This window comes from Myotis brandtii, unplaced genomic scaffold (assembly GCF_000412655.1).
Source record: "Myotis brandtii unplaced genomic scaffold, ASM41265v1 scaffold26, whole genome shotgun sequence".
NCBI lineage: Eukaryota > Metazoa > Chordata > Mammalia > Chiroptera > Vespertilionidae > Myotis > Myotis brandtii.
In genome coordinates, this window is record NW_005359880.1 from 3,317,900 (window position 1) to 3,329,450 (window position 11,551).

Below are 11,551 nucleotides of genomic sequence, written 5' to 3' on the forward strand. Positions count from 1 at the left end.
GAGTGGTTAGGAGCCAGTGGTCCTGGATTGCTAGAGGAATGTCTGACTGCCTGTGGGATAGGGCCTAAACCAGCAGTCAGACATTCCCCGAGGGGTCCCAGATTGGAGAGGGTGCAGGCCAGGCTGAGGGACACCCCCCTCCTGTGCACAAATTTCATGCACGGGGCCTCTAGTAAAAATATATTTTTAAAAAGCTGTGGGGAGAATTGAATCCATTCAGTGTATAAAGAACTTAGCAAAGTGCCAAGTATTTGATAAGCATTCAATAGGGAGGAGTTAGAGGAGGAAAAAGAGGAAGAAGAGTAGGATTCTTGCAGAGGCAACACCCATTATTTGGTTAGAAAACTGAGGTTCAATGCCCTCAACCCCTGCCCTCCCATTCTGCACTGGTTCTCCTCAACTCCAGTTTTCTGAAATCCTTGTTGACAACTCTTTTATTGAACAACTGACTAAGTCTTAGCAAGCTATCCAGCTGTGGTTTGGAAAGAATGGGATACTAAGCCTCCAGGACAACTCGTTGAAACTATTTTTTAAATATAACACATTCTTTGAAATATGTTTTGATCCTCCTCCCTTTTGAGAAGATACAGTATCTCCCTGGGGATACTCATATAGCTGTATCGATTATGGCTACCTGATATTGCAGTTATCTGGGCACTTGTCATATCTACTCCAGTTAGATCACAGTTATATTTTGTTTTGTTTTTAAGATAATAGAGCTGTGTTTTGCTTAGAAGTCTTTTTATTTAATTCTAGTAGAATCCCAGGCTCTGTGGTGATCCTTCCAGATCATTGCCTCTTCATCTCCTTCTCAAAACCGATGCTCTATTTTACTAGGGAAGTTGAGGGAAGGAGCCATCAAGTAGAAACACTTTCAGCTTCCAAGCTAATCATTTTCCTATGCCTGATCTCCAAGGAAGCAATGTCTACCTTTTGGGCAAAGCATACCTCTTTACTTAGGAACATATACCTTTACTTGTGCTCTTAGACCTATAGTGGACAGCTGGCCAGCATAGCCTCAGGTTAATAGTATGTGCTCTGTTTAGCCCTTGCCTCCAGGGTGAGAGTAAGGATTAAATGAGTTAGCATGTGAAGGGTACTTACTAGATAAAGGACTTAGCACATGGTATACACTCAATAAATATGAGCTATTATTAATTACTTTCTATCATCTTCTATGACTTGCTCCTTCAATGATCTTCTTTCATACCTTTCCTCAATCTTACTTTCAAATCTTCCCCATATAAAATATATCCTTCTGAACCCTGTATTCTATGTAATTCATCACTCACTGGATTCTTTCCTTTGGTTGTAAATCAAACTTCTGGAACAAACAGTTCACAGTTGGTGGTTTTATAACCTCTCTTCCCATCCCCTCCTTGACCCCCAGCAGACAATTTAGATTCCAGACCCAAAAGAAACTGACTGCTCTGCCAAAGGTCACCAGCAACCTCTTTGGTGTTCTTCCTACTTGATGTCTCTGAAATTTAACACTTCTCCTCTTAGAAAAATCTCTCCCCACTTTATTCTCTGTTCTCTTCCTATTTCTCTGACATTCCCTTCTCTCTCTTTCACTGGCCCCATTTCCTCTGCCCATTCCTTGAATGTTAGTATCCTCTCCTTTATCTCTTCTCTTCTCATAGACTTGGTGGGGAAAAAAATCTATATCTTCAGACCTGATCTCTCTCTCTCTCTCTCTCTCTCTCTCTCTCTCTCTCTCTCTCGATTTCAGAGAGAAAGGGGAAGAGAGAGAGAGAGAGAGAGAGAGAGAGAGAGAGATAGTAACATCAATGATGAGAGAGAATCACCAATTGGCTGTCGCCAGCACACCCCCTACTGGGGATGGATCCCGCAACCCATGCATGTGCCCCTGACAGGAATTGAACCTGAGACCCCTCAGTCCACAGGCTGACACTCTATCCACTAAGCCAAACTGGCCAGGGCAAGACCTGATCCCTTGACTGAACTTTAGACTCCTAGAGCCAGTCTCTTCCTAGACATCTCTGCTTATACAAACCACGTGCACCTCCAAATCAACCAGATGTCTCCCCTCTTCCATTTAGTGGCCTAACCTTCCAACCATTTACCCAAGTTACATATCTCCAGGCCATCCTTGATTCATTACTCACACATCTGTTCAGTTATCCAGACCAGATTCTACCTCCCTTATTCATAATGAGTTGGCCTCTCCTCTCCATCCTCCCACCTCTTTGCAAGTCCAGACCCTCATCATCTCTCCAGCTGAAGGCTGTTGAAGACCTTTTGTATTAGATCTGTAATCTCTGGTTTATAACTATAAATAATACAGTCTGTACACAGTTTCCAAAGTGTGATCCTTGTAAAACACAGATCTGTCTCCTTCACTTGCTGAATATAACTCTGCAATTGCCTACAAATAAAGCCTACCTTTTAAACCCCATATCTAGCCAAAGCTTACTGACTTCTCTAAGATCAAGATGCTGGGACTGCCTTTTGTCCCCAGAGTCACCAACGCATTTCTTTGTACCTGATTGTATATGATTCACAGTCTACCTCATGTCTTTCTCCTTGTAACATGATCATTGGGATAGTCCAGTTGACCCCTAAAGTAGTGCCAGCAAGTGTGAATCCATGGTATTCCTCCTCTTGTATTACCTAATTAAAGTGCTTGCTATCCAGAGGCCCAAATAAAGACCTAGAAATCATCCTAGATGTTTCCTTTATAAATGTAGTCAACAGATGCTGATAATATTATCTGCCAGGCATCATAAATAATACACCATCATAATAACAGCAAACACTTATATCATACTTACTGTGTGAAAAACACTATTTGAAGTAAGATAGATAGTAGAAAATATAACACTTAGAATTAAAGTAGTATAATAAATATATGTACCTCAAATGGTTGTGGTGAGGATTAAATGCTCAAAGTGTACTCTTGTATATATGACTAAGAATGTTTAATCCTCATCACAACCATTTGAGACATATACTATTATTCTATTTTAGTAATTTACCCAAGATCACACAGCTAATAAACACTGGAGCTGGGCTTTGAACCCAATCAGTGTAGCACCAAAGTCCATGCACTTAACAGTTACACTCTTCTGCCTTTGATTCAAATAGCAATAATAGTAACATCCCTTAAGGATTTCTATGTGTCAGGCACTGCTCTGAATATATTACATGTGTTGTTTCATGCAATCCTCACAACACCTTCTATGAGTTAGATGCTACTTTTGTCTTTGATTACCTATGCAAATAAACTTTGCTTAAAGACTGCCAAATAAAAATTCAAACTGAAAACACAGAAAAATCTGGAAGTGAATACTCACTTCAAAAGAGTATGCATTTAGTCTTCTAAAAGTCTTGGTTCAGAATTCTTTAGAATTTTATATTTCTCACATCATTTATCACAGACTTTCAAGTACTTTCCAGTATGAGAGTAGGAGTGTCTTTTTATTCATTCAACTATCCATTCATTCAGCAAATATTTATTCAGCATCTACCATACAAAAGACACTAAATACTTCAGAGGACATTTCTTATCTCAAAAAAATCTAGCAATTGAAAAGAACATTAAAAACAGACCCTGGCTGGGTAGCTCAGTTGGTTAAAGTGTCATCCCGATACACCAAGGTTGCAGTTCAATCCCCAGCCAGGGCATATACAAGAATCAGCCAATGAATGCATAAGGAAGTGGAATAATAAATCTCTCTCTCTCTCTCTCTCTCTCTCTCTCTCTCTCCCGCTCTCCCTTCCTTTTTCTCTCTAAATCAATCAATAAATATTTTTTAAAAGAACATTAAGACCTAGAAATCATCCTAGCTAGTTCAATAAAGTATGACAGCTAGAATTGTACAGAGGTTAAGAGAACAGACTTTAGAGCCAGACAGACTTTGTTCAAAGCTTGGCTTTGCCACTTACCTCCAATGTAACCTTAGAAAATTCAGTTAAACTAGTTATGCCTCTTTTTTTTTTCTTAGAACCTACATCACATGATTGCTGCCAAGATTTTAAGTTTTAACTTAAATATATAAAAGACTTTGTTCAGTGCATGGAACATGGTAACACTAAGTGAAGGGCAGCTAGTAGTGGTCGTGGTATTACCATATAAAGGTACACGAGCATTGGAAAGCAAGGATGGCATGGCCAGTGTTGCTCAGTGGTTGAGCACCAACCTATGAACCAGGAGGTCATGGTTCAATTCCTGGTCAGGGCACACGCCCGGGTTGCAGGCTCAATCCCCAGTGTGGAATGTACAGGAGACAGCCGATCAGTGATTCTCTCTCATCATTGATGTTTCTATCTCTCTCTCCCTCTCCCTTCCTCTCTGAAATCAATAAAAATATTTTTTTTTAAATAAAGGAAAACAGGGGTGAAGAGAGTGTGTATTTTATAATAGAGGTAGGAGTTCAGATAAGTCTTTAGAGCAAAAGATAACTCTAGATGAGTTTTAAAAGACGAGTAGGTCTTTTCCTGGTAGACAAAAAGGAAAAATATAGATGGGCAAAGTTTAATTCCTAAAGCTCATATATCTGGCTGACAATGGGTATAACATGTATTTGTCTCCAGCATATTCCATTAGAGAACTATAGCCATGGGAGATAGGAACATAACAAGGGTGGAGAAGTTCTCATCATGATCATAGATCTTTAAAAGCTATTATTTGAAAGCATGTTTATTATTGGACTGGGAATAATAATACCTTCCCATGTGTTTGGATAGCAGCAATTCTGTACAATTTTAAGATAATATCTCAGTAATCTTCACAACCTTGGAGGTCTGACCAATTATATTGTCATCATTTTTCATATGGGAAAGCAGAAGTACAAGGAAGGGAAGGCATAAATCCAGGGTTGCTCAAAATGTTATTAGTGGATCTAAGATCATACTAATTCTATACACCCCCTTTCTGTCTTTGTCTTGGAAAAATAGATTAAAATGCTGTACCTGAAAAGGGTGGAGGTAAAAAGTAATCAGAAATAGTGATGGGCCATGCAGAAAATATTGAATGAAACAGGTTTGTGATGAGGAATAGAATAGACATGTTGGGAATAAGTTGGACTGTTGGCCAAAAGAAAACTTTATTTACTTACTTATTTACATATATAGCTTATATCCAGTAAACTACATAAATCATAGGTGTACATGTTCAGGAATTTCCAAAAAGAAATACCATCTTTGTTTGCTAGAGATGCCATAACAAAATACCACATACTGGGTAGCTTACGCAACAGAAATTTATTGTCTCACAGTGCTGGTGGCAGCTGGACATACAACCTCAAGGTGCTGGAAGTGTTGGACTCCTCTGAGGTCTCTTCATGGCTTGCAGATGGCCACTCTCTTACTTCCTCTTTATTTGGTCTTTCCTGTGTGTGCTTGTACCCTGGGTGTCTTTCTCCTCCTCTTCTTATAAAATGTCAGTCTTATTGGATTAGGGTCTCTCCCTAATGGCCTGTTTTAACTGAATCACCTCTTTAAAGACCGTATCTCCAAATACTGTTACATTCTGAGGTACTGAGGGTTTAGACTTCAACGTATCAATTTGTAGGGGGAAATCACAATTCATCCATAACAAATGTGTATATATAAGATATAAAACCACCCAGATTAAGATACAGAATATTTTCATCATCCCAAAAGGCTCCTCTGTGTTCTCTTCCAGTCAAGTAATCCTCCAGTGATAACCCCATTTCACTTTTACCACAATTTATATGTTTTTTCCTGTTTTTGAACTTCTATTTTTTTTTGTTAAATTTATTTCTAAATATTTGGATTTTTGGTGTAATTATAAATGGTAATTTAAACATTTTTATTTTCTAGTTTGGTACTGACATTTGTAAACACAATGAATTTGCTATAGTGACCTTCTATCAGGTGACCTTGCAAATTTAATTTATTATTGTAATATATTTATAGATTCTTCTACATGCACAATTATGTCATATGTGAATAATGATAATTTTACTTTTTCCTTTCCAAACTTTGTAGCTTTTATTTGTTTTCTTGCCTTATTGTAATGGCTAATTCTTCCAATACAATGTAGAATTAAAAATTCACCACTATTATTGATTCTAGAGGCCCGGTGCACAAATTCGTGCACAGGTGTGGTCCCTTGGCCTGGCCGGCAATTGGGGTCATCCGGGCCATCTCACCCAGTCCTGATAGGGGCCAATCAGGGCTGGCTGGCCAGGGGGAGGAACCGCAGGAGGTTGGCTGTGGAGTGCACTGACCACCTGGGGGCAGCTCCAGCATTGAGCATTTGCCCCCTGGTGGTCAATGTGCATCATAGCTACCAGCCAGTCGTCCAGTCACTTAGGCTTTTATATATATAGACTAGTTGCCCGGTGCATGAAATTCATGCACTCAGGGGGCGGTCCCCCAGCCTGGCCTGTGCTCTGTCACAGTGCAGGAGCCCCGTGATCCATCACCCCAAAGAGGTAGGCCCTGGCCACATATCCAAGGCTCCTCGATGGATTGCCCCAAAGAAGTAGGCCGGAGCCAGGGAAGGCCTGCGGACCCTTGGGCCGAGCTCGGTGGAGGCCTGCAGACCTTTGTATGCCTCAGGACCCCCAGCACAGGTGCACAGAGCCTCTGCTGCGGCCCCACCCCCATCCCCGATGCTGTAAGTCTCCAACCACCCGTGCCTGATGCACACGCAACCTGCTGTTCGGTTGTTATGTGACGGTGTCCCAACCAACTTGCATATTACCCTGTTATTAATATAGATAGATTTGTTTTGGAATGCTAACCAGTGCAATTGGACAAAAGAATAAAAAGAAAAGCAAAAGGAAGCAAACATCATTATTTGCATAGATATAATTGTAAAACTTAGACAAAAAAGAAAATTATTTTAATCAATAAAAGGATTTATTAATGTGGCTAATCACAAATTTAACATAAAAGCCAATTACTTTACTTTAAAATAATGATTATCTCTCAGAAAGTAGAATGGAAGGAAATGTCTCATTCAAATTACTACAAAAAAGTTTAAATTCTAGGAATAAATGTAACAAGAAAGCACAGAAATTTAAAATTCCTTTGTGGTACATAAAAGAAGAGTTAAATAAATGAAAAAATACATTAATTTGGGTAGAGGAGTCAATATTTAAAAAGACCTCAGTTATATTTGAATCAATCAAAAATATGAACAAGACACTTGCCAGTGTGCTCATTGGTTGAACATCGACCTATGAACCAGGAGGTAACAGTTTGATTCCCAGTCAGGGCACATGCCTAGGTTATAGACTTGATAACCAATGCAGGGCACCCAGGAGGCAGCCGATCAATGATTCTCTCTTACCATTGATGTTCTATCTCTCTCTCCCTCTCCCTTCCTCTCTGAAATAAATAAAAATATATTTTAAAAATATGAACAGGGCTTTTAGGGGTTTTTTTGAAACTTGAATTAGATGATGCTAAAATTCATATGAAAAAAAATGTTCATGTAAGAAAAAAATTCTAAAAGAATCATGAGGAGAGTAACAAATGAAGTATTTAAAACTGTGTTCCCCTGATCTCAGATTAGACAGACAGCTCAATGAAACAGAGACATTTAAAAAATAATAAAAATCACTTCAAAAAATGAGAAAAATATGAATTTTTGAATAAATGATGTTGGTAAGAATGGTCAAACATTTTTAAAAACATAAAGTTGAACTTTCCTCTATTCCTTCTTTCACTAGAATGTGGAGGTGGAAGGAACGTAAATGTGAAAATAAAACCCATAGGGGCTAATGTCCAAATTATATAAAGAACTCAACAACATAGAAACAATCTGATTTTAAAATGGGCGAAGGACCCAAATAGACACTGTTCCAAGGAAGACATACGGATGGTCAACAGATATTTATGGAAAGATGTTCAACATCACTAGTCATAATGAAAATGCAAATCAAAACCACAATGAGATACCACCTCACTCCTGTGCGAATGGTTATTATCAATAAGATAATAACAAGTGTTGGAGGGGATGTAGACAAAAGGGAACCCTCACACACTGCTGGTAGGAAAGTAAATTGACATGGCCACTATAGAAAATACTATGGAGGTTCCTCAAAAAAATAAGAATAGAGCTACCATATAAGCCAGTAGTCCTTCTTATGAACATCTATTTGAAAATTTTGAACACACTGAAAAATGTGAAAAGTCAAATGGAAAAGACTTGTATGATTTCACTCATAAAACAAAAAGCAACAAACCAACAAACAAACTCATAGACACAGACGACAGAATGGTGGTTATCAAAGGGGGAAGGAGAACTGAGGGTGGATAAGGAGGGTAAAGGGTGTTAAATATATAGTGATAGAAGGAGACTATACTTTGGATGGTAAGTGTACAGTGGAGTATACAGATGCTGTATTATATGGTTGTACATCTGAAATGTATATGTTATTAACCAATTACCCCAATAAAGTTAATTTAAAAAAATAAATCATTTAAAAAATACCTAGAAGAGAACATGAGATAATATTAACCAAAAACATTTTTCGCCTGGGAAAAACCATTCTAATAATTTTCAAAGCCCTCAAGAGCTATATAGGAAAAGTTAATATTCAAATTTACATCATACTAGTTTAAATTTTTATCAATTTTAAAGCTCTATGCAATAAAAAAGGGCAAAAAAGACAACAGATTGGAAAAAGTATTTGTAAGACATATAACAAAGCATCCTTCATACACAAGAAATTTTCATAAATACGTAAATAAAAAATAAATAACCCAATAGAGAAAATGGGTAAGGCAATTCATGGAAAAAATATTAATAGATAATTAACATATAAAAGATGCTCATCCCTATTCATATTTTAATGTATAGAAATTAAAACAAAAATAAGTGGACTTTTTTTCTATCCAATTAAAAAATTAAAAGGTTAGGTAAGCCCAAGGCTGAAAAGTAATAAATATTTCTATGTATTGTTGATAGTATAAATTATTATAAACCTTTTATAGGAAATTTATCAGTATCTTTCTAATTTGCTAATGGGCATATCCTTTGACCTCCGTTTTGAAATCTATCCTATTCATATACCTGCTAAAGTTTTCAAAGATATATGTAGAGGAATTCCACAGTTTTGTTGTGGCATAACTTTTAATAGAGTTAGGGGTTGAATTGTGTCTCCCCCAAATTCATAACTCTCAGGAACCCAGAATGTGACTGTATTTGTAGAAGGGGTTTTTAAAGAGGTGACTAAATTTAGATGAGGCTGTTGGTTTGAGTGCTAATCCAATTTGCTTGGTATCCCAATCAAAAGAGATTCCCAGAGGAAGACCATGTGAAGACTGGGAAGATACAACCATTTACAAGGCAAGAAGGGAGGCCTCAAAAGAAATCAACCCTGCTGATACATTGATCTCAAACTTACAGCTTCCAGAACGGTTTGAAAATGAATTTCTGTTGTTAAGCCACCCAGTCTCTGTTATTTTGTTATAGCAATACCAGCAAACTAAGATGAATAGTGAAAGTGGAATCTTTTCAATGGCTTAAAAGGAAGCAAATCTTACCAGTGATTACCTCTAGAAAGTTGAATTACAAAACAGGGAGGACAGAAGACAGGAAATTTTCTGTTTTACCTCATACCTTTCTGTTCTGTTAATTTTTATATATTGAACCTATATTACTGCTAAGATAAAATAAACTAGTTAATTTTTTAAGTGATGAAGAATTTGAATTAATTTGTGTGTGTTTGTGTGTGTCAATTTTCCAGAAAAATGTCCAGAAACCTTCATTGAGAGCATAAAATGTTTCTCTTGTTTTATTTATCTTTAATTTGCCATTTCTTCGTGATCTAGCTTCAAAAAATAAATGCAATTCATTTGTATTCTTTTGTTTGGTTCAATTGCTAGAACTTCAGCAGTATTGTTTTGTAATGGTTTTTTTCTTTCATAAATATTTGGATTTATTTCATCTTCTTCCAAAACTTGAGAAATCATAATTTTGCATACTCAAGGATTACACTGGGGTATTTAGAAAAAAATCCCTCAATTTAAAGTTATTTTCAAGAAGAAATCAAGCAATCTACTGTAACATGAAATAAATAATAACTGTGCAGTGTAATAACCCTCTCTTTTAATTATAAGCTAGGCCAGAAGGGCTAGTGATAAATATATAGTAGACAGCAATGTTATTGGGAAATACTCCACTTTAAACATTAGTCAATGGCCTTACTTCAAATATCCTGAGAAATGTGATTCTCAGATAACTAGAGGATTAGGAAAATGGTATAGTCATTAATTATTAGTCAGCCTTAGATGTTAGTATAACTCTAATGCCAACCTTTTTTTAAAAAAATGTAGAATCTAAGTAACTCTGGTTAAAAACATGTTAGTATGAAATAGTTAATAAATGGAGAATGCAAAGTTTAATTAACACACCTGCAAATTGCTCAGATGTCCTTTAAGCAGAGATTACAGAGTAGGAGTGGATGAGATGCACTAACTGAAAGATTGGAATGTCCCCGGGGCTTAACTCCTCAAGCCTTCTCACAATTGGCTTGCATGGGGTCTACACTTTACTGACATTATAATCCAATTGAATAAGCATTTCTCTTCTAGGCCTCCTATGGGCCTGAAGCTTCTGTTAAGATCCTGTGAGGGCAACAAAAGAAGTAGGTGAAATTTGAAACAGCCAAGGCCCAGTGGAGAACTTTTGGAAACAGGCAGGAATGATAGCTTTTGCCTGCCGTGAGTTGAGGGGAGGCCAGTCTTATTGCAACACTTAGACAAGGCACTAAAAATTGCAAATTAACAGGACAAGAGAAGAAATACCATATAATTTGATGGAGGTTTTACAAACTATTACCTTAAAGGCCCATGCTTAGGATGCATTAGTTATATGTAGCTTAATCATTTTGTCATTCATTTTGTTCAACAAATACTTATGTGGTGCCTGTTATATGTCAGGCATTATGCCAGACCCTTGGAATATCATAATATGTCACATGACCTTTCTGACTTCCAGGAGCCTGCAGATTAATGGCTTTGACAAAAAGTAAGCTAATGACTAGGTTTTCCAAATCTTCAAGTCTAGGAGAAGTCCTAGATTCATGCTCAAACAGTGACTTTTCTCTTTTCCACAGTGGGTTCCTGGTTCAATGTTGAGGAACTATGAGCTTCTTTGTGTTTATAAAAATGCTTAGCACAAGGTTAAAAGAAAGGAGAAGAGAATGGAGGGTGGGGGGATCCCCTGAATTTGAATGTCAATTTTGCAACTTTCTAAGTATGTGAAGTTGGTTAAAGTTTTAGAATGTCTTTGCTCCAAGTTTCTTTATCAGAGGATATTAAATAAGGATAATAACAACAGTGCATAACTCAGAGTGGTTATGAAGATTAATTTAGCTTTACATGTGAAGTTTAATAGTGCCTGACTCATAGTTAGCACTATGTTTTATTTACATGTATGTATTTCAGATTTAAAGAAACATACTGGTTTCAACATTCAAAAAGAAAATTTAAAATAAATGAACTAAAATTAATGTTTGAATCATTACAATCTAGAATTATGTCATCTATTCAATTTAGTTTTAATTTTATTCATATACTCAAGAGGGAATAGAGACACATTTTT